Genomic DNA, 25,107 nt, shown 5'->3' with positions numbered 1-25,107 from the left:
TATGGGTTTCTCAAGAGGCAGGTCAGGTGGTCTGGTGTTCCTATCTCTTTCAGAATTTTCCACACTTTATTGTGATCCACACGGTCAAAGGCTCTGGCGTAGTCAATGAAGCAGAAGTAGATGTTCTTCTGGAGCTTTTTTGATGATCCAACAGATGTTGGCAATTTGGTCTCTGGTTCTTCTGCCTTTTCTAAATCCAGCTTGAATATCTGGAAGTTCACGGTTCACGTACTGTTGAAGCCTGGCTTGGAGAATTTTGAGCATTACTTTACTAGCATGTTAGATGAGTTCAATTGTGCGGTAGTTTGAACATTCTTTGGCATTGCCTTTCCTTGGGATTGGAATGAAAACTGACCTTTTCCAGTCCTGTGGCCACTGCTGAGTTTTCCAGTTTTGCTGACATATTGAGTGTGGCACTTTCACAGCATCATCTTTTAGGATTTGAAATAGCTGAACTGGAATTCCATCACCTCCACTAGCTTTGTTCATAGTGATGCTTCCTAAGGCCCACTTGACTTCACATTCCAGGATGTCTGGTTCTAGGTGAGTGATCACACCTTTGTGATTATCTGGGTCATGAAGATCTCTTTTGTATAGTTCTCTGTATTGTTGCCACCTCTTCTTAGTATCTTCTGGTTCTGTTAGGTCCATAACATTTCTGTCCTTTATTGTGCCCATCTTTGCATGAAATGTTCCCTTGGTATCTCTAATTTTCTTGAAGAGATCTCTAGTCTTTCCCATTCTATTGTTTTCCTCTATATCTTTACACTGATCACTGAAGAAGGGTTTCTTATCTCTCCTTGCTAATCTCTGGAACTCTGCATTCAAATGGGTATTTTTTTCCTTTTCTTTTCATGTCTTCTCTTTCCTCAGCTATTTGTAAGGCCTTCTCAGACAACCATTTAGCTTTTTTGCTTTCTTTTTTGGGGGGATGGTCATGATCACTGCCTCCTCTACAATGTCATCAACCTCTGTCCATACTTCTTCATGCAGTCTGTCTACCAGATCTAATCCCTTGAATCTATTTGTCATTTCCACTGAATAATAGTAAGCAATTTGATTTAGGTCATACCTGAATAGTCTAGTAGTTTTCCCTACCTTCTTCAATTTAATTCTGAACTTGGCAATAAGGAGTTCATGATCTGGGCCACAGTCAGCTCCTATTCTCATTTTTGCTGACTGTATAGAGCTTCTCCATCTTTGGCTGCAAAGAATATAATCAATCTGATTTCAGTACTGACCATCTGGTGATGTCCATTTGTAGAGTCTTCTCTTGTGTGTTGGAAGAGGGTGTTTGCTATGACCAGTACGTTCTGTTGGCAAAATCTGTTAGCCTTTGACCTGCTTCACTTTGTACTCCAAGGCCAAATTTGCCTGTTACTCCTGGTATACCTTGACTTCCTACTTTTGCATTCCAGTCACCTATAATGAAAAGGCCTTATACTCTATTACAAGGTAAGAAATAACAGGACTCCAAACTTTATCAAAGTAAAAAACCTGGGAAATAGAAAATTCAAAGGGTGTGAAATGAGCTATTTTCAAATATAAAAAGTTTCTTTTTCCTTTTTCTTTTCTTTTTTAGAAAATATTATTGTTATTGCTATTATTTACTATGCCATATAAGAAACCTAGGATCAGTGGATCTACCTTACACAGAGTCATATCTTGGTCCAGTGCCACACCCCACAACTGCCTGATAATATGATAATAGACAAAGGTCTTAATGAACGTAGTTGTTTCCAAATGTCACAGGAGGTGTGAAAGAGCAGAGATTTTCACTTTGTCAGGGACATCATTTACAGGTGTATGTATAACATGGTGTTTCATAGAGCTTTAGAGTTCAAGGACCTGAGCTCTGATTTTCAGTTCAGTCTCTTAACTTTGGGCAAACTATTTAGCCTCTTTACACTTCACATTCCTTATCTTTAAAATGAAATGAAGATTAAGAAGATAAAAAGCATCTACCTAAGAGACTCATTATAAGGATTAAAGGATTTATAGAAGTGCCAGCGACCTAATACATTCTAGAAAATAATATTATTAATTTTTCTTTTATAATTCATAATTAAATAACATTCCTGATGATGATGGTAACTGAAAAAAAAAGACATAAGTCCTCTTTCTCATTTCCTGAATTAATGGTATAAATTTAAATTTTCTATGTCCTTCCTACTTATTGCCAAAAAAATAGTAACAGATATGCTACATGTGAACTGAACTTTAGGAAGTTACCCAGAGGGAGTACCTTTAATATATTAGGAGGTGGGGGCTTAGAGAAATAACTAGTCTTAGATATGGTCATAAATGCGAAGCCCCATGATGGAATCAGTGTTCTTATAAGAAAAGGAAGAGATATCAAAACTTCATCTCTCTGCTATGTGAAGGTACAGCCAGAAGGCAGCTGTTTGCAAGTCAGGAAGGACTCACTAAGAACTGAATCTGCCACAACCTTGATCTTTCCCAACCTTCAGAACAGTGAGAATAAATGTCATTTGTTTAAGCCACCTAGTCTGTGATATTTTGTTATAGAGTCCAAACTGACAAAGATACATACTTAGAGAATAACAATTTAGCAAAATCCAATTATTTAAGTCAATGTATTCTAATATCTGGAGAAGGAAATGGCAACCAGCACGTGTTAACTAAAGGCTGAATATTTTCATTTTGTCGGTTACAACTACCTTTTCCAAGTTCCCCCATCAGGAAATAAATACCTTATGGCCTGCTAAATGAACTTCAAAAAGCTGATTTGAACAATCAGCATAACTGTAGGAACTAAAAGATGCTTAAAATTTGAGCTAATGTTGTCAGTGAAGGTCCTTGAATGCAAACAAAAATCTATACACACCCATACCATATCACCCTTCAGACTGGCAGAAATTTGTTTTTCAAGGCTCACCCTAATCTAAAATATGTTGTTTGAAATTCTGAACCATATAAAGTCATGCCAAAGTAGCTGATAAAGTAGCCTAAATTCAACAAAATAAACTATGATAAATATAAAAATGTAATTGCTATCCTTTAAAATGCCAACAATTCAGTCAAGATCCCTGGAACAATGACAGTGGTTAAAACTTAGTTATCTCTTGGAATAACACATATCTCGATAAACATACAAATAGCTATAAAGTTTTACAAGTATCTGAAGGTTTCCAGACAACCAGGAGCACTTCATAGATATTCATGTTACAAAAGAAGGAAATATACAAGTATTTTGAATTTCTAAGGACCAATGAACTATTTTAGGCTACTTGTTCTTTCATGAGGGTCCCTTTAATATGAGATGCTGAGTAAATAGTATTTAATAATGATCTTGGTTTTAATAAAGAGAGCTCTGGTAGCCTTCATACCCCATTCCTCACTGTAAGCATACATGCCTCTGTGTGTGTGTGTGTGTGTGTGTGTGTGTAGGGAGGGAGAGTGGCAGAAGGAGGGAGGGAGTTTTTAATCTATCTATATTTAACACAAGTCAGAAGTTACCTCAACTCACTAGGTATCATTTACTTAGTTATTCATTTAACATTTATTTACGGGCTGTCTTATTCCTGACACTGAGCTAGTTGCTGGAATTAAGACAAATAAGAGCTCACACTTTGTAAAAGGGAAAAAGTGTACAAATTAATCAATTAAACTACAAGTTGGTCCATCCATAAATGAGAGTATATTTTATGAGTTACAAGTCAGAAAGGGAAAATAACTTCTTGTGTACCAGAGAAGTCACCCCAGAAAAAAAGTAATACTAAAAATAACTCAATAACTAAAAGTAACTCTTTTTTTTTTCCTTTGTTTCTGTTTAGTCTCAATTGCAAAAGTAGAGATTAATTAAATAAGTATTGAGAATAGAAGATGAAAGGAAGGAATCAAGGAAGTTAAACAGGAGTTATCATAAAAGGAGTACGTTAAGGCTGTGTATTGTCACTCGCTTGTTTAACTTATATGCAGAGTACATCATTAGAAATGCTGGGCTGGATGAAGCACAAGCTGGAATCAAGATTGCTGGGAGAAATATCAATAACCTCAGATATGCAGGTGACACCACCCTTATGGCAGAAAGTGAAGAAGAACTAATGAGCCTCTTGATGAAAGTGAAAGAGGAGAGTGAAAAAATTTACTTAAAGCTCAACATTCAGAAAACAAAGATCATGGCATCCAATCCCATCACTTCATGACAAATAGATAGGGAAAAGTGGGAACAGTGGCAGACTTTATTTTTTTTTTCTTTAATAGAAAATTATTTAATTAGTATACATGTGTTCCCCATCCTGAACCCTCCTCCCTCCTCCCTCTCCACACCATCCCTCTGGGTCATCCCAGTGCACCAGCCCCAAGCATCCAGCATCGTGCATTGAACCTGGACTGGTATCTCGTTTCATACATGACGTTTCACATGTTTCAATGCCATTCTCCCAAATCTTCCCACCCTCTCCCTCTCCCACAGAGTCCATAAGCCTGTTCTATACATCAGTGTCTCTTTTGCTGTCTCGTATACAGGGTTATCGTTACCATCTTTCTAAATTCCATATATATGCGTTAGTATACTGTATTGGTGTTTTTCCTTCTGGCTTACTTCACTCTGTATAATTTTCATAGGCACTGTTCACTAATGTTTACCATACCATTTCTTTGTCTTGAAATGACTAACTTCTCTGATCTGCTGGACAAGCTCTCTCTTTAAGAGTTACTTTTAAGGAGATTCTCCTTAAATTTAAGAAATCTCCTGGACAAGCTCTCTCTTTAAGAGTTACTTTTAAGGAGATTCTCCTTAAATTTAAGGAATCTCCTTAAAAGTAACTCTTAAAGAGAGAGCTTGTCCAGCAGATCAGAGAAGTTACTCATTTCAAGACAAAGAAATGGTGTGGTGAACATTAGTGAACAGTGCCTATGAAAATTAAGAGTTACATATTTTTAATCATTAACCAAGTGGCATTTGAAAGTCATTTATCTCACAGTAGGAAACCTCCTATAGAAATATTGATATTTCAATAGATATTCTGATAGATATGTATTCAAATCTAAATCTTCTGATCTAATATAGGATTAACTAGTATCACATAGAGTTATTTAAAATGGAAGCCAATAAAGGATTATTTTAAAAATTTTGTGTTTTCCATAGAATTGGTTCTGTTATGGCTTAAGGATTTAAGGCAGTGATTGTCAAAGTAGACCCCTGGGCCAACAGCACCAGTGGCTGGAACTTTTAGGAATGAATCTGATGCTATGGAGATGCAGACCAGCACTCTGTTCTAAGAAGCCTTCTAGATCATTCTGATGTAGAGTTTGAGAATCACTGATGGAAAGCATGCACACTTCAGCATTAACATATTGTTTCATTATCTTGAGAGAAGAAAAAGTCAACTCTGAAATAGCCTAACTTGACAAGTTCTACTTTGAATGAATCTCAATTTTGTTCCACATAAATACATAATTGAACGTGTTAGTTTATCTAAGATTATTTAACAGTGATTAAACATAACAAGGACCAAAATGTATATTTGGGACAAATGAGAGAAGTATTTCTAGAAGTATAAATATTTTTTCCCATTAAAACATACATGTATATTAGGTAATGTTATTTCAATTAAAATAATTATAACAACTTACAATGATACCGTCCCCTGGAGGAGAGCATGGCAACCCACTCCCCATGGACATAGGAGCCTGGTGAGATACAGTCCATGGGATTGCAAAGAGTCGGACACGACTGAGAGACTAGACATGCAGACAGCACAAGGATACAGAGCTTAACTTGTGTCAAACGATGTTACAGAATATTTTACATGGACTGACTTCCCTAACAACTATATTATCCCAAGCAACTGAGTCATTGTACATTAAATGACTTGTATGGGGGCAATGTTTTAAAGCTAAGCAGTGAGAGGGGGGCAGTGAATACAGATGATTACAGACTCCATGGTCTAATCACCTCGTTACACTGCAAACAGTGCAAGAGTATTTTTAAAATAAACTAAGAGTCTAATGGAGAAGGCAATGGCACCCCACTGCAGTACTCTTGCCTGGAAAATCCCATGGACAGAGGAGCCTGGTAGGCTGCAGTCCCTGGGGTGGCTAAGAGTCGGACACAACTGAGCGACTTCACTTTCACTTTTCACTTTCATGCATTGGAGAAGGAAATGGCAACCCACTCCAGTGTTCTTCCCTGGAGAATCCTAGGGATGGTGGAGCCTGGTGGGCTGCCATCAGTGGGGTCGCACAAAGTTGGGCATGACTAAGTTACTCAGCAGCAGCAGCAAGAGTCTAATAGCCAAGGATACCTTACAGCATTTGTAAATGATGTTGTTGGTTATAGGGTATTTTGAGAGTACCTAAGAGTCAGGCACAACTAAATGACTTCACTTTCACTTTTCACTTTCATGCATTGGAGAAGGAAATGGCAACCCACTCCAGTGTTCTTGCCTGGAGAATCCCAGGGACGGAGGAGCCTGGTGGGCTGCCGTCTATGGGGTCGCACAGAGTCGGACACGACTGAAGCGACTTAGCAGCAGCAGCAGCAGGATGTATACACACACACACACACACACTTTGCCAACTCTGCTACTTGTATTTCCTTGAGAAAAATCAACTCACTTCTTTCAGCTTCAGTTTCCTCTTGTGATAAATGAAGACAGAGTTCTAAGCATTAATTAAATGTTTTAAATTTTAAATTAGTAGTTTAAATTATTTAGAACATGATCAAGACAGCTTCTATCACTCTTTTGTTGCTATTGGAAATAAAGTCAAAGCACATCATATAACAAATGTTCCTTCTATATTTTGTATTTTTAATGGCCTGTGCCAATACTTTTTACATTTATTTTAATTATTCCTTCCTTGAAAGTATTTTATAAATTGCTTTAAATCACCTACCACTATTCTTCCCAAGTCTTTAATTAGTTTTTAAAAAAATTAAACTATAAGAGTGACATAATTGGGCCTAAAAAGGCTTGCTTACCCTGAACACCCTTTCCATCAGTAGGTTTTAATTAGAATCCTCTCTAAATGCAGTTTTGAATTAAAATTCTCTATTAATAGTTTGGAAATGTCTTACTTTAGATTAGAGGATAGGGACAAAGAGACCACCAGCAACAGTGAAGTTCTCATGGAAACAGAGCTCAAACAGCTACTTTATAGGTTGCAGACACAGAGATCAAACACAAAGTTGTGGTGATGGGGGTATATGAGGAGAGGTAAAGCGAAAGATTTTATTTTCTTGGGCTTCAAAATCATTGCAGATGGTGGCTGCAGCCAAGAAATTAAAAGACGCTTGCTCCTTGGAAGAAAAGATATGACCAACCTTGACAGCATATTAAATAGCAGAGACATTACTTAGCCAACAAAGGTCCATCTAGTCAAAGCTATGGTTTTTCCAGTAGTCATGTATGGATGTGAGAGTTGGCCCATAAAGAAAGCTCATCACCAAAGAACTGATGCTTTTGAATTGTGGTGTTGGAGAACACTCTTGAGAGTCCCTTGGACTGCAAGGAGATCAAATCAGTCAACCCTAAAGGAAATCAATCCTAAATATTCATTGGAAGGACTGATGTTGAAGCTGAAACTCCAATACTTTGGCCACCTGATGCAAAGAACTGACTCATTGGAAAAGACCCTAATGCTGGGAAAGATTAAAGGCAGGATGAGAAGGCAAGTGGGGGTGGGGGTGGCAACAGAGGATGAGATGGTTGGATGGCATCACCAACTTGATGGACATGAGTTTGAGCAAGCCGTTGGAATTGGTGATGGACAGGGAAGCCTGGTGTGCTCCAGACCATGGGGTTGCAAAGAGTTAGACATGACTGAAGGACTGACCAGAACTGATAAAGGAGGTGGTTGGAAAACAGAAAGGAAGTATACAAAAACAAACGATGGAAGATAAGACAGAAAAGGATGAGTGGTTTAGATAAGATTATAATTCTGGGGCATGAGGGAAGAGTCCAGGGAAATGGTTTGTTTCTGTAGGAGAACATCCAAAATAAGGAGAGAGATATCCAGGAATGAACTTTATCTACATTGTAATTATACTTTGGCTGGCTTTTCTTTTCTACAGGTCATCTTTCTAATTATGATTAATTGTTGTATTAGGTTCCTATTACTGCTGTAGCAAGTCATCACAAGCTTAGTAGTTTAAAATGACACAGCTTTATTATCTTATAGTTCTGAAGGTTAAAGTCCAAAATTGGTTTTACTGGGCTGAAACCAAAGTCAAGGTGCTGATAGGGCTGTGTTTCTTCTGGTGTCTTTATGAGAAAAATAAATTTCCTTGACTTTTCTAGTTTCTAGAAGCTATTATATTCTTAGGCTCATGACTTCTTAACCCATTTTCAAAGTCAGCAGTGTATCATCTTCAAATTAATTCAGTCATTCATATTCTCTCCCTCTCTCTCTCTGCTGTTGCTGTTTCCATCATCACATTTACTTCTCTGACTCATTGCCTTCTTCCATCTAAGGACCTGAGATTCTGTGGGCCCAACCAACTAATCCAGTGTTATCTCCTCATCTTTAAATCCTTAACCACATCCACAAATTCCCACCTGTCATGTCAGATAACCTACTCAAAGATTACAGGGATTAGTATGGGGCCATCTTTGGCACTGGGGCAGGGGGGCATTATTTGTTTACTAGAGTTAAGTTCCAGTATCTTCTCTGACAATGCTTGATTTAAGTGCAAAGCTACCAAAGGTCTAGGGTCTTAAATATGTCATCTTGTAAGACTGCTCCAAGATTCATAGAACTATTTGTCAAGCTTATGCAAAGCATTTCTCTTCTTTTCAGTAAATCCACATGTTGCTGTTTTAGCATCATAACTGATATAATAACAAATAACTATGCATTTGTCTGACAAGAAATGATTCATTAAAACGCAGAGAAATCTAAGCTTTTTAAAAAGTGTTTTCCAAGCAGCAGGAAAGAAAGAGTTACTTTCTATGGCCACAGAAGATATATTTATAATTATTTTAACCATGAAGCATAAAAATCATTCAGTATGAAATGTGCAGATCAAATAAACCAGTTCTTGATGGAAATGCGCTTTATAAAAATTGTCTTTTATACCATCAAAATACAATGTTGTCTTTTCAAAACAATTTCCAGATGAATAGCATTTCATAATGTATATTTGCTAGCACATAAATAAACTGCCTGAATACAAAAGGATAGCAAGCCTAGATACAATTTGAAGATACATGTTACAAATAAAGCAGATATTTTATGATTCACTGCTACATCTAATTTTGTGTGTATATGTTTCTCTTTCCAGTTTGCCATCTGAATATTAAGATGATAATTTTTGTATGTTTGGAACCTAATGTTAGATCCACTGGTACAGATGGAGTGAGTATATGAAAGAAATGTATCATTAGCTAAAAAGAGATTATTAAACTAGTGAAAATGAATGAGAAAAACTCGGCTCAGTTATGTCACATCACTTGGTTAATTGTTGAAACAGCAATAAAACAGTAGGTACTCTGAATAAACACTAAACAAATGTTAAGAATCCACACACATGTATCTACATTACTATGTGATGTCAAGAATATAAAACTACATGAAACTAACAGACAGAAGGAGATAAAAATAGATGATTAAGATGTTGTAAACTCATTTAAAGAACAGAGCAGTTAAAATGCCAAGTAAGACAGGACACTGTTAAGAAATATAAGCAAATAGAAAGAACCAAATCATTTAGAAAATTGTTATCTTCAAAAGTTGGACTCTGTGGGAGAAGGAGAGGGTGGGAAGATTTGGGAGAATGGCATTGAAACATGTAAAATATCATGTATGAAACGAGTTGCCAGTCCAGGTTCGATGCACGATACTGGATGCTTGGGGCTAGTGCACTGGGACGACCCAGAGGGATGGTACAGGGAGGGAGGAGGGAGGAGGGTTCAGGATGGGGAACACATGTATACCGGTGGTGGATTCATTTTGATATTTGGCAAAACTAATACAATTATGTAAAGTTTAAAAATAAAATAAAATTTAAAAAAAAAGTTGGAAGAGTAGAATGGAGTGGTGAGTAGACTGGATGAGACAATGAGAAAGCTGATTGTGTATTCAAAATATATGCTCAATTGTCAATGACCTGAAATTTAAATTTGAGAATAACAACAAAAGAAAGAAGAAGAAAAAAAAAAACTTCTATTTGAAAAAACATAGCTCAAAATAAAAAGCAAAATGATGCAGACAATTTTTCTCTTCCAGACACTAAATCCTACCAAAGTACTAAATAAACATGCTCATTTCTAGAAGAAAAGGTAATTATTTTAGCTGTTCACATTTACATGACAGTGTGTCCTATTTGCTCATTAATCAAAAGCCAAGAGTTTTCCTGGAATTTGTACAAATGTCATAAAACTGACTTCTGTAATATCTGGTTATGAAACTTGCAATAATAAAATAGAAAGCAGAAATGTAAAAAAAAAAAAGTACTTTTAAAATATAGAATTAATTACTGCCTTTAAGATTACTGGGCTTCCCTGATATCTCAGTTGGTAAGAATCTGCCTGCAATGCATGAGACCCCAGTTTGATTCCTGGGTGGGAAGATCCACTGGAGAAGGGATAGACTACCCACTCCAATATTCTTGGGCTTCCCTTGTGGCTTAGCTGGTAAAGAATCTGCCCACAATGTGGGAGACCTGGGTTCGATTTCTGGGTTGGGAAAATCCCATGAAGAGAAAGGCTACCCACTCCAATATTCTGGCCTGGAGAAATTCAAGGACTGTATAATCCATGGCGTCCCAAAGAGTTGGACACAGCTGAGAGCTTTCACTTCACTTTAAGATTATCATCATTGAGTTTTCAACTGCTAAATGCCACGGTATGTATCTTCCCAGTATTGTGCAAGAGAGTTAATGGGCAAAATTTGAACAATGGAGTTAGATCTCCATTTTGGTTTCTATCTGCAAAATTTTCATATATATATATATATATATATATGTTCAATCTCTGTTGATATATTAACTTAATTTTAAGTATAGTCTTTAATTTTTCTAATTTTTCATCATAGTTAAAAATACCTGTCATTTATATAAGTCCAGTAAGTATCTAATTGAGCCTAAAAATATGTTATCATTGGCATGCTTATTACTCTCATCTTTGCTCTATTTTAGTAAGTACAAGAAAATTGATTTTTATTACTTGTGTCAGTGATATAATTTTTCCATTTTCATGTTCTTATATAAAATATTGAGGGTGGTATGAAAAATACAATTATATATTCATATAACTGCACAAACATTGCTTTTTGAATAAGATGAAAATGCTGCAAATATGTAACTATCATCTATCAAGATGTGTTAACATGTGGTAGCCAAAATATGTTTTGATGGTAATGTATATGGTATATTAACCATGGTAATGGGTACTAGTACTGGCTGAAAGATGGGGTGACCTATTAGACATTGGTTAGCTTGTAGTAAGAAATATTTTTAAAACATTTGCTATATGGATCAGTTAATAATTTGAAGCACAATATAAATTAGTATATGAAAATGTGCCTATATTTTATAGTACACTTTTTGTGTAATTTGTGGGATTAGTGGTATTTTACTGAAATTCATAATCTTTCTAAAATTTATGTTCTAAATAGTGTTTCAAAGATATACTCAAGATTACAAAAGCATAGTAATTTCCCTTAGAAAATCAAAAGTATATGCGACTGGAAGGCCAGTGGCACAAAAACTAAAGTGAGGAATTATCCCCAAAACATCTGTTATTAACAACATCTGTTATTAAGGTATAACTATTATTTTTCTTCGATGGGTCAAAAAGAAAATTTAAATCCATAGACTAAAGTTCCAGAAGTCCAATTCAATATATCTGCTGAGACTATAATATATCCTGCATGCTGCTATATACAAAACTATGATGAGAACATTGAAAATATTGGATACAATTTTCATTGATCAAGGTGCTTGCAGCGAGGAAGCTTAAATGCCCTAAAGAAGAGGAATACTAAATAGAACAACAGGGAACAGAAAAATAAACCAGTGTTGTTTGTGTGTTTTAGTCACTCAGTTGTGTCCAACTCTTTGTGGCGCCATAGACTGTGTAGCCCACCAGGATCCTCTGCCTGTGGGAATCTCCAGGAAAGAATATTGGAGTGCGTTGCCATTCCCTTACCCAGGGGATCTTCCCAACTCAGGAACTGAACCCGGATCTCCTGCATTGCAAGCAGATTTTTTACCATCTGAGCCAAACTATTTATATTTGTAATTAATGTAGGAGATGAGTAAATGGTCCAGAAAGTCAGAAAACCAAATATAATATAGTGAATAAGCAAAGGTTAAGACTTAAGATAAAATCACTCTAGTTTCTCTCAAACTACTTGAAAAATCTCACTGAAATATTTTTAAAAGATGCCAGGGTGGAATGGCTGTATTTGATAGAGTACCAAAAAACTGGACTTGGTCTCTTTTGCTGAAAAATTTCTAATTAGCACCACATAGTAGTTACCAAAGAATATGATCAGTATTTCTGTTAGGATGCTAACTGGAGATGTCCTTCCCCCACAAACAAATCATCATTGGGCAATGTTTAGTGGTATTTCACAATTTGACATAAGATGTAGATGCTATCTCTGACTCAGAGCATTCACTACAGTGGAGATTATGGCTTTTTTATATTTTGTCATGTTTAAATGATGAATTTCATGTGTCTACTTACTCAAGACCCAAATATTGAATTTTCCTATTTCAGTCAGCATATAATATCTTGAAATATAATAATCTTCCACAAAACATATCTGGGTCATAAAAATTATTTTCTTATGTGTAGAATTATTGTGTTTTTTCTTTTGGTACAGGAAGTAAATTTTTTTTTTCTCTTAAGCAGATACAAAATCTGTTTAAAGGTTATTACCCAAAGAGAAACAGAGTATATGTAAATTGCACTAACAGATACACCTGCACTCTTCCCTTAAATTATAAAGATCCTTGAGCTGTGAAGTAACTTTTTTCACACAATTCTGCATCTATAATAGTCCCAAACATGTAACTTGTTCTCAATAAATTGGTTTAAAAAAAAAAAAAGTGGATTGTCTCTAAAGATCTCATGGACCCTGTTTTAAAAACACCTTTAAAGAAGAAATTTAACTACAAAAAATAATCCCTAAACTAAAATGGCTTTTCATTTCATCTTACATGATTTACCAGCTGGTAGCTCAGCTGGTAAAGAATCCATCTGCAATGCAGGAGACCCCAGTTCGATTCCTGAGTTGGGAAGATCTCCTGGAGAAGGGATAGGCTAACCACTTCAGTATTCTTGGGCTTCCCTGGTGGCTCAGCTCCTAAAGAATCTGCCTGCAATGAGGGAGACCTGGGTTCGATCCCTTGGTTGGAAGATCCCCTGAAGAAGGGAACAGGCTACCCACTCCAGAATACTGGCCTGAAGAATTCCATGGACTGTATAGTCCATGGGGTTGCAAAGAGTTGGACACGACTGAGTGAATTTCACACTTTATGATTTATAAATGACTATGACAGTAATATCCACTCTTAGTCAACTATATATGGACTAGGAGGAAAACAGAGCAAGCGATGTTTTGATAGATCATCAAGATAAAAGTCCAACTTTTTCAGAAGAAATGAACTCTACTATTCCAGCTGGCAACACAGTAGCCAGAGCCATGGATTTTCAATACTTCATAGATGCTTCATAGATAAATTAAGCATGCTTCAATGCTTCATAGATAAATTAATGATCAAATGAGCAAATACATAATTTCAATTCTCCCAGTGTGAGATATTGTACTCTTAGCATTTCTAAATATAGGTTTTAAGATGATTAAAGCACAATGTACTATATACACAACTGTATTTAAAAGGCAATGGAAAACTATTTCAGTAGCTGTGTGTGTGACTCAAAAAGGAGAATCATGGTGACTTGCTTAGTTACTCAATATTATGTACTGTAGTCTCAAATTGTCAGTTCTTTTGGTTTCAGTATGTACTGCTTCTCTATGACATGTTTTTGACATAAGGCAGTGTAATAGAAAAACAGAATAAAGTTACTAACCTAATTATAATTCTGAGATATTGTAAGAATTTTAAATATTTGAAAAGGTAAAAGTATCATAACATTCAAGAGAAAAAATAAAACTATTCAGACTGTATATTGCATTTTACCTAATGATAATCGTTCTATTTTACACTATTATATATTTATTATAGAAACAGAGAAAACACAGGGAAATATAGCAAAAAGCATAAAATTATCTGTATTAGAACTCATGGTAGCCATTAGAAGCATTTTGTTTAATTTCCATCTCATCTCTCATATACCTTATATTTTTCCCTGGTTGAGTCATTCTTAATATAAAAATTTAATATTTTTATAGCTTTATATTCTAAACATGCACCAATGAATATATACATAAAAATTTATATATATATATTTATTTATTTAGCTCTGCCAGGTCTTAGTTGCAGCATGTGACAGTTAGTTCCCCGACAAGGGATGGAACCCGAGTCCTCTGCATTGGTTACTCGGTATCTTAGCACTGAGCTACTAGGGAAGTCTCTGAATATACATTTTAATGGCAATATCACATTAAGGTATATAAGTGTTCCATAATTTAATAATTCCCTCATTATGGTCTCTTAGTTTTTATTTTCAGTTTATCTGTATTGTAAATATTCCAGTGAACATATTTATATATGAATTTCCATATGAATATTAACTAACTTTCTTAGAATTTATAGAATGTAGTAGTTATGAAGTCACAGAGTATAGATTATTTACTATTAAAGTGACAAATAAGAAATGATAAATGCAGCTATCATCTCTTTTCCAAGCAAATATATATACATACACACACACACACACACATATATGTTTTGTCATAATTTATCATTAAATATTTTAACAGAAAATCCTCCTGAAAATCACCAATTTAGTTTGATATATTGATTCATAAATATAGAAAATTAGCAAGAAAATAGTATAATTTTGCATTTTTTATCCTATTCTTCTCTTTTTTAAAGAGAAAAGGAGAAATATATAGTGTGGGAATTAGAAACTAATTTCAATAATTTACATAACTGTACCTATTAGTCACATAATAAAAACAAAAATAGAGTATGAAATCTAAGCAGAGTTAAAAGTTGTCAAAGTAGGTTTATCGGAATATTTCTATTAAGTGAAACCCAACCAGGTTGTAAAAAGTTGAACATAGGGAATAAAATGTGTAGAACTCACTTATATCACGGAAACGTTTTAAAATATTCTCAACCAGAGAATTGGAAATGATGTTAGATTGTGTAAACCACCACCTGAAACTGCAGGCTCTATCAGTAAGTTAACAAACATGCGTCTCCAGGTATCTATTCCTATACAACATGTAACAAATCATTGGAATAGTCCCATCCAACAAAAGAGCCATCATCAAGTCTGGTTGAATCTGTTAATGATATACTCTGGCATATTACCAAACTGGCAATACCGAACATGACAAAGGATACATCATGGACGGAATGCAGAAAGTAATAAAAAAATAAAAAATAAAGTACCCTATATTTAGAATACCTACAAATTTAAAATATCACACAAAAAATTTACAACCATGTTTCTGGAGTCTTACAAAATCATTAGGCATGATGCTATGATCAACAATAGCAATATCATTTATATATGTCAAAAGAGTGTATGTATAGTATCTTAACTCATCCTTACAATCACCTTCTCATCTATGGACAATTACACTCATTTCACATGCTAGTATGGAGAGGGCAATGGCAACCCACTCCAGTACTCTTGCCTGGAGGATCCCAGGAATGGGGGAGCCTGGTGGGCTGATGTCTATGGGGTCGCAGAGTCAGACATGACTAAAGCGACTTAGCAGCAGCAGCAGCAGCACATGCTAGTAAAGTAATGCTCAAAATTCTCCAAGCCAGGCTTCAACAGTACCTGAACCATGAACTTCCAGATGTTCAAACTGGATTTAGAAAAGGCAGAAGAACCAAAGATCAAATTGCCAACATCCATTGGATTATCAAAAAAGCAAGAGAGTTCCAGAAAAAATATCTATTTCTGCTTTATTGACTATGCCAAAGCATTTGACTGTGTGGATCACCACAAACTGGGGAAATTTTTTAAAGAGATGGGAATATCAGACCACATGACCTGCCTTCTGAGAAATATGTATGCAGGTCAGGAAGCAACAGTTAGAACTGGACATGGAATAACAGGCTGGTTGCAATTAGGAAAAGGGGTATGTCAAGGCTGTAATATTGTCACCCTGCTTATTTAACTTATTTGCAGAATACATCATGAGAAACGCTGGACTGGATGAAGCACAAGCTGGAATCAAGATTGCTGGGAGAAACATCAAGAACCACAGATATGCAGATAACACCACCCTTATGGCACAAAGCGAAGAACTAAAGAGCCTCTTGTGGCAAATGAAAGAGAAGAGTGAAAAAGTTGGCTTAAAGCTTAACATTCAGAAAACTAAGATCATGGCATCTGGCCCCATCGCTTCATGGGAAATAGATGGGGAAACAGTGGAAACAATGTCAGACTTTATTTTCTTGGGCTCCAAAATTACTGCAGACAATGACTGCAGCCATCAAATTAAAAGATGCTTACTCCTTGGAAGGAAAGTTATGACCGACCTAGATGGCATATTAAAAAGCAGAGACGTTACTTTGCAACAAAGGTCCGTTTAGTCAAGGCTATGGTTTTTCAAGTAGTGATGTATGGATGTGAGAGTTGGACTATAAACAAAGCTGAGCACCGAAGAATGGATGCTTTTGAAATGTGTTGTTGGAGAAGACTCTTGAGAGCCCCTTGGACTGCAAGGAGATCCAACCAGTCCATCCTAAAGGAAATCAGTCCTGAATATTCATTGGAAGGACTGATGCTGAAGCTGAAACTCTAATACTTTGGCAACCTGATGCGAAAAACTGACTCACTGGAAAAGACCCTGATTCTGGGAAGGATTGAAGGTGGGAGAAGTGGACAACAGAGGATGAGACAGTTGGATGGTATTACCTACTCAATGGATATGAGTTTGAGTTAACTCCAGAATTTTTGATGACCTGTGAAGGCTGGTGTGCTCCAGTCCATGGGGTTGCAGAGTCAGACACGACTGAGCAACTGAACTGACATCTATGGATTTCCAGGGCAGTTCAATGTGGAAAACTAAAATTTCCTGAAGCTAAATTACCTGGCCATGGTGACTGCTAGTAAGCAGCAGAACTAGAACTGAAACCTAGCTGTCCTAACTCCAGAAATAACTCTTATAATTTCCAAAACAAAGAAAAATGCAGATTTAAGTACTTTAAAAGCTATACGTAAATCAGTGGCAAAAATCAACGAGAAGCTTATGTCTGAAAAAATGATTCAAATAAAGCATGTCCTTCAAGTTTATGTAAAAACAGATGTTTATTTTTAAGGTTATATGGTTCTATTTATTAACAAGTCCAATTAATAGTTAAGATCAGCCAAAATGCCAACTCAGCTCTTCATTTGGGGTTTAATGGGGTTGGTTTTCATAGTAATAAATTTAAGTGGCAGAATTAATCTAGTTAATACAAACTTTTTGAAAAACTCACAGAACTACAGAAAAATCCTGTGCTTTCCTCTAATAATTTGTTTTTCATGAGTAACCCAAAACTCTCAATCTTATATTAGAACAAAAATAAAATTCCAGTGAATAAATGTTTAATAACAAAATATCAAAGAATATCCTTCGGTCTGGCATCCATAGCATATATTCTTATTTAATTAATAAGTAATATAAAATATCTACAAGGTCATGTAGAGAAGAAATCTACTAGACCTTAATCCATTTTCTAGAGCTCCATTTCTTTTTATCATTAACTTTTGAATGAGGGCTTCACATTTTAATTCCTCACTGTGCCTTGAAGATCACATAGCTGGTCTTGAACACTACTCATGCATAAGAAACTTAAATGAAAATGGTGATTTTAGAGAATGTGACTTCAGATAAAATAAGAATGGTAAGAAAGGGCCAAGACATGCAGTGCTTAGGAAGCTACCAAAATTTTTGTATTTTATTATGAAAGCGTCAATAAATCATGGAAGGCATATGTTTAGTAGGGGAGTAACATGATAATATTTGCATTTAGAGTATTCTCTCTAGCTGCAGCATGGCAGAGGGTCACCATCTCTTTTATAAATAAAGTTTTATTAGAACACAACCATATCCATTCTTTATATATCGCCTATGTCCTCTTTCACACTACAATGGCAGAGTTGAGAAGTTGCAACAGACAGACTGTTTGGCTGACGCAACCTAAAATATTTATTTTCTGTTCTTTTATAAGAAGTTTGCTGACCCCTTGATTAGAAGGATAGAAGAGGACCCAATGGGAAGCTTTAGCACTAAAAGAGCTTACCTGTCACTAGCCAAGTAGTGAAAAAGCATATCAATGTAAAGCAGCAGATTCAAAACATACTTGGAAGACTTTAAAGAAAGGATGAAGTTATTAACTGGATGTGATTTGGAAGTTGAGCCGCTAGGTGAAAGGTGATGTCATTCATTAAAATAGGCAAGACTGGGTAGGCATTATGACACTGTGAGGAGGAAATTAAAAGTATTTCATTCATACATTCATGAGATGCTATGAGAGAGTTAGAGAGGTCAAAGGATGGTTGTATTTATGACAACAGAACTTGAGTTTTGAAGAGAATAAGATAGGTATGTAAATACTAGAGTCGTCATCAGAGAAATGCACCTAAATGTATTGAAATGGATGAGATAATCTAAAGAGAAGACCAACCGTAGTGGAAAAGTTGAAGAAAGGTTTCTTAAGAAGACAGGAGTTGTAAATGCTACTGAGAGACTGAGTAGAATCAAGACAGAAAGATGTCCACTGACTTTTCAAATTGGAAGGCATTTAGTGAATTATTATTGTTCTACTACTGGCACAGAGTTAGAAGACATACTGAAGAATGAATGAGAAGAAATGAATGCAGGATGAAAAGGCAAATCATTGCAAAATTTTGGGAAATGGGAGGAGAACCAGAAGCACAAGCGAAAGTAAAAATAATTTTGGGGTGTGTGTGTGCATGTAGAATAGGCTTATGTGAATGAAGAAAGGGAAGGTTTTTAACAAAACTGAGCAAGTTTTCTTTGAGGAGTAAGATATTCTAGGTTATGACTCTGAAGGAAATAAAGTTAAAAACCCCAGTATATAACAATTTCAGTGTGTGTCTAAAATAGAGAAGTAAAAAAACTGAACCTTTAGAAGAGATGAGAAGAAAAAAGCAAGTCCACTGAATGTTGAAGATGATGATATTAAAAGGGCCAGAAAACTGTAATAGGAAAAGATTGTGAAGCTAGTGCTGAGTCCACACACTGTTGAGTTCAAGAGAATTGAATAGAAAGATTCAAGCAAATAGCAATGAGAGGAGGGAGATGGTGAGTTCATCAGAGTGAAGAGCCTTACCAGGCAAAAAGTCACTAAACATACTCTAAGGTTCCCCTGTGTGCATACATCACAGGAGAAGAATGCAGGAAAGGCTAGCCAGCAAGGAACGTGCATCCTCACAGCAGTGGATGTGCAGGACCTAACATGATGAACAACTTAAAATGTAAACAAGATTATGGGCACACCCTTAGCATCACATCCCAAGCTCATTAATTTCAAAGAACACATTTTAGAGATGTGAGTTAAAACCAATCTTACACGTTTTACAAAAACTGCTGTGTTACTGTCCTAACACAAATATAACTTTTCCAAATTATGGAATTTGTTACATAAACAAATATGCCTTCACAATTTCATGAATATTTAGTTATAACTACTTTGAAGTGATGGAGAAGGCAATGGCACCCCACTCCAGTACTCTTGCCTGGAAAATCCCATGGACGGAGGAGCCTGGTGGCTGCCGTCTGTGGGATCACACTTAGTCGGACACGACTGAAGTGACTTAGCAGCAGCAGCAGCAGCCCCAAGTCTGCAAGTCCATTCTGTATAACTAACTCTCTGAATTCCAGCTAAATATCACAGAAAACAAAATGTTAGAAGCAGATAAATTGTAGAAAAAGGTGAATAGATGTGCATGTGCTAAATCTGTGAATATCCTATATACTCTCTAGGTAGAATCATTTTTTGCCACACACCCTTGCCATTTATGAATTTAGCAAATATTAATCACACCTCACTCTGGGCCAAGAAGTCCTATAGGAATGGTGGAAATAACAGTCTCTATCTTCTTGGAGCTTACACCTGACTTCTAATCTTTTATTACTCAGTTCACATATTCCTCTGTGAGACATTTCTCAATATCCAAGCTGAAATAGATAATTTCTCCCAGTGCTTTCATAGTACAAGAAAGAATAGTCAATTGTCATCCTTATAATGTACAGTGTTAGAAATGAGCTCCTTGACAGCAGATTTGTCAGATTAATCTTTGAATCTGTAGTGTCTCAGATAGTACATGGCCCCAAATGAATTCTTAATAAATGCTTATACAGTCATCAGTGATTTAATTGATGAATAAATTATGAATTAATCAACAAAGTATCTTTAGCAGAACAAACTGAAAAAAGTAATTCATATTGTAAAATTTAAGTTTTAAAATATTTATTAAAAAAAAACAAAACAACTTACAATTTTAAAGTAGTTATTAGCTTCCCTGGTAGCTCAGCTGGTAAAGAATCTACCTGCAATGCAGGAAACTCCGGTTTGATTCCTGGGTTAGGAAGATGAGCTGGAGAAGGGATAGACAACTCACTCCAATATTTTTGGGCTTCCCTAGTGGCCCAGACAGTAAAGAATCTGTCTGCAGTGCAGGAGACCTGGGTTTGATGCCTGTGTTGGGAAGATCTGCTGGAGAAGGGAACAGCTACCCACTCCAATATTCTGGCCTGGAGAATTCCATGGACAGAGGAGCCTGGCAGGCTACAGTCCATGGAATCACAAAGAGTCAGACACAATTGAATGACTTTCACTTCACTTCAAAGTTGCTGCTGCTGCTGCTAAGTTGCTTCAGTCGAGTCCAACTCTGTGCAATGCCATAGATAGCAACCCACCAGGCTCCCCCATCCCTGGGATTCTCCAGGCAAGAACACTGGAGTGGGTTGCCATTTCCTTCTCCAATGCATGAAAGTGAAAAGCAAAAGGGAAGTCACTCAGTCATGTCCGACTCTTCGCAACCCCATGGACTGCAGCCTACCAGGCTCCTCCATCCATGGGATTTTCCAGGCAAAGTACTGGAGTGGGGTGCCATTGCCTTCTCCGGCAGACTTGGGGCACACGTTAGAAAATGCTCATTGTGATTTTAAAAGTGTTTCTTGGGAGACACTCCCAAACTCTGTTAGCTCTTAAAACTATATATATATAAAAAAAAATAGGTTTCTGTGATTTTTGTTTTTAATTCTATCAACACATTTTCATTTGTTACAATATACTCTCACCTCCACACCATGTCTAGAGCTCCTGCCAATTAACATATCTCCATCAAGAATAACAGATATTTATTGAATCTTATGCACACCAGTCTTTAATATACACTTATCTATTATGTACCTCTTTACCCTTTGGAAAACTTCTGAAATGCTGCAAATAGTAAAATCAATACCTTTGTTCTTTAGGAATTAAATTATTTTGAATAAATTAAATGATTATTGCAATTCAGTTTCCCAGATTCTTCTATTATCATTATCTGAGGGAAAAAAGAGGAACAGAATTTTGATCAAACACAAACCATATTTGATGAAGAGGTATCTACCCTGGTTAACTAATTAGAAAATTTACATTTTGTGTTGATTATATATAAAGAGTTACATATACATGTTTTTAGGAGGGAATGAGAAATTGGACTATTGGTTCTTTTCGTTTTGGCATGGCTATATTAATGCACATACATTTATTTTGCTAATTGAAGAACAATAAAAAGTTATTTTGAAAGCAGTGTTTTGGAAATGGACTTAAGATGGATTCTTATATTGATTAGATTTAAATGTCACCGCAATGGTAAGATATGCCATCATTTTAACTTCCCATGTAAAGGAAGTGAATCGGTATAGTGTTTTCCTTTATGGTCTCCAACAAAACTAGAAGTTTCTGGCAAAATGCCAAGAGAGAACCTGCTTTACATTCAAACTTCTGCATCATTGAGAGTGGAAGTTTGTGCACTATCTTCACTCTTTCCTGCGCAGGTTCATGAATCACTGAATTTCCTTCGCCAGTGCATGAGCAGCTGTCCCTCTGGTACTCACCCAAGGCTTATACAAACCAAAGGGTGCAATGAAGCACACAAAAAGAACTATGTAACCCACCGCATGAACTCAAATATGTGAATCGAAAAATAAATCAATTTACAAAATAATAGGAATATAGGAATATAACAAAGTTCCTATTATTACAAAATAATAGGAATAATATCAATGCCAAGGACCCATGGGTCTCTCTAAACAAGTCAAGTATGGACAGCCATTATTGTAATAAGCTAATGCAGAAAGGCAGCCTCTTGCATCTCTCCTGCACTCACTAGATGGATAGAATGTTGCGATGTGCATTTTTAGCCTTATTCCTGGTTCTTCTCCATCCTCACATTTGTTTCTAGTTTATATCAATTTCAGTTGAAGCTAAATTTCCATATTTTTCCTATCCATGTAATATACCTTAAAGTCTTAATATACTTAACCCCTTCCCATTTCAAAGACAATGCTCACAAAAAGGAACCTCTGTGGGGGAGAAAAGAAATTAGCAACTCCATTTGAAAATAATGACTTTATAACTTTACACCTAAATGTCTCAGAGTAATATTCCATTCATTATTTGAAAAGAGTACACATTTTTTTAAAATAAATTTATATAATCAGCAGGTAGAAAGAGCACACACATTCTGGATTTTTCCTCTGTATCATGGATAAACTTTTTAAAGTAGAAAACTAGCAGATGTTTTTCCAGCTATTCCAATCTACTGTGTTATATCCTCCAGTTGTAACTTGAGTTTTATTTCATATATACCTGAAGCATAACATGAAGGTTTGCCTGCTTCTATGAACTATGTATATACTAGTTCACTTCAGACATTTTCTAGAAACAATATAGGTCACAATGATCAAACCACAAAGATTAGTTGTTATATCCTTTCTCAAGCCTGGAGAAAAGAAATAAGTGGTCAGTTCCAGGCAATATAATTTCATCTAGGTTTATTCATATGTAAACATCAGTGCATGCTGATTGAGATCTTATATATGTATATGGCAAGAAATATGTTCTAAAAATAAAACAGATTTTTTAAAATATTTACATACTGTATAGGTATCTCAGTTTGCCTAAACAGAGAAAAGAACAAAGATTCAAGCATACAAATTTTAGATATACCTCTCTTACACCTTTAATTTGACAAAGCTTCCCTTGAAAATGAAATCAAATCAAGCTATTTTAATACCCTGGAATATTAACTTTCCCCTTGAGTGCTGGTTCCTGGCAAGAATCACTTAGAGAGTTTGCAAACAGTATGAGGATGTTGTGCAACTTTTGGGCTCATATGATATACTCCAGAGGCACAAATAATTTGAATTAACTATATATGAGAAAGAGATGCAATCAGTCAAAGCTGAAGAAAATAGAAACCTTTATAAACATGGCAAAATGCATCCTCCTCCACTGCCCATTAAACATTAAGACGAGATTTACAGTCTGTATCATTTCGAGCATCTATGCAGACACCACAACGTAGTGCAATGTAAAGTTTCAGTATGCTGGGGTGGTAGGAAAGGGAAAAAGCATTTTGGATAAATAAACTGTGGTCTCAGGCAAAAAGAAAGATTGAAGCATTTAATTTAGGGGGGCAGTTCTTGGTTAAGAATCAGGAAAAAGGGAAAATTTAATAGCCTTTTCTTGGTTAAGCAGCAGCAAAAAGGAAAATTTAATAACCTTTTCCTAAAACTCAGGTTACACTTTACAACAAATCTGTTTGGACATTCAGTTCAGTTCAGTTCAGTGGCTCAGTCATGTCCAACTCTCTGCGACCCCATGAATCGCAGCACGCCGGGCCTCCCTGTCCATCACCATTTCCCGGAGTTCACTCAGACTCATGTCCATCAAGTTGGTGATGCGATCCAGCCATCTCACCTTCTGTCGTCCCCTTCTCCTCCTTCCCCCAATCCCTCCCAGCATCAGAGTCTTTTCCAATAAGTCTTTTCCACCTCTTCGCATGAGGTGGCCAAAGTACTGGTGTTTCAGCCTCAGCATCAGCCCTTCCAATGAACACCCAGGGCTGACCTCATTTAGAACGGAGTGGTTGGATCTCCTTGCAGTCCAAGGGACTCTCAAGAGTCTTCTCCAACACCACAGTTCAGAAGCATTAATTCTTTGGCACTCAGCTTTCTTCACAGTCCAACTCTCACATCCATACATGACCACAGAAAAACCATAGCCTTGACTAGACAATATTTGTTGGCAAAGTAATATCTCTGCTTTTCAATATACTATCTAGGTTGGTCATAACTTCCCTTCCAAGGAGTAAGCGTCTTTTAATTTCATGGCTGCAGTCACCATCTGCAGTGATTTTGGAGTCCAAAAAAATAAAGTCTGCCACTGTTTCCACTGTTTCCCCATCTATTTCCCATGAAGTTATGGGACCAGATGCCAATGATCTTAGTTTTCTGAATGTTGAGCTTTAAGCCAACTTTTTCACTGTCCTCTTTCACTTTCATCAAGAGGCTTTTTAGTTCCTCTGATCTTACAATTAAGTTAATATTAAATTATCCTAGAAAAAATGAATGATTTTGTTATTATGGTACAACTGAAGTCCTGTGCTTTTATGCGCATTTTTTCATAAAATTCTTGCCTATATTTGACTCTGATTTATTTAACAAATGACAAAGATTCTCTCCATGACCAAACTACTCAGGCACCTCTGAATTCTTTATCAATTAGACCTTCACTTTTGAGCTACTGCATTCCTCTCTGTGTTGTTCAATAATAGTAGGAATCCTGTGAAGTCAGTTTAACCAGGATGCCCCATTCTCATGGGCTTCTCTGGTGGCTCAGCTAGTAAAGAATCTGCCTGCATTGAGGGAGACCTGAGTGTGATCCCTGGGTTGGGAAGGGAGAGGGGAAAGGCTACCCACTCTAGTATTCTGGCCTGGAGAATTCCATGGGCTTTTTTAGTCCATGTGGTCACA

At 36.2% G+C, this 25,107-nt stretch overlaps 1 protein-coding gene across 10 annotated transcripts in view; it reads right to left on the bottom strand.

Annotated features, from left to right (window-relative positions):
• The window catches only part of NAALADL2 (N-acetylated alpha-linked acidic dipeptidase like 2), a 1,274,580-nt gene that overhangs the window by 759,927 nt on the left and 489,546 nt on the right, over positions 1–25,107 (bottom strand). The window lies entirely within an intron of this gene.

The sequence above is a fragment of the Bos grunniens genome, chromosome 1, assembly GCF_055505025.1.
Source record: "Bos grunniens cultivar Pamir isolate PY7600 chromosome 1, Bosgru_T2T1.0, whole genome shotgun sequence".
NCBI lineage: Eukaryota > Metazoa > Chordata > Mammalia > Artiodactyla > Bovidae > Bos > Bos grunniens.
Note: the sequence above shows the minus strand (reverse complement) of the source record. Positions and strands in the feature narration are given on the sequence as shown.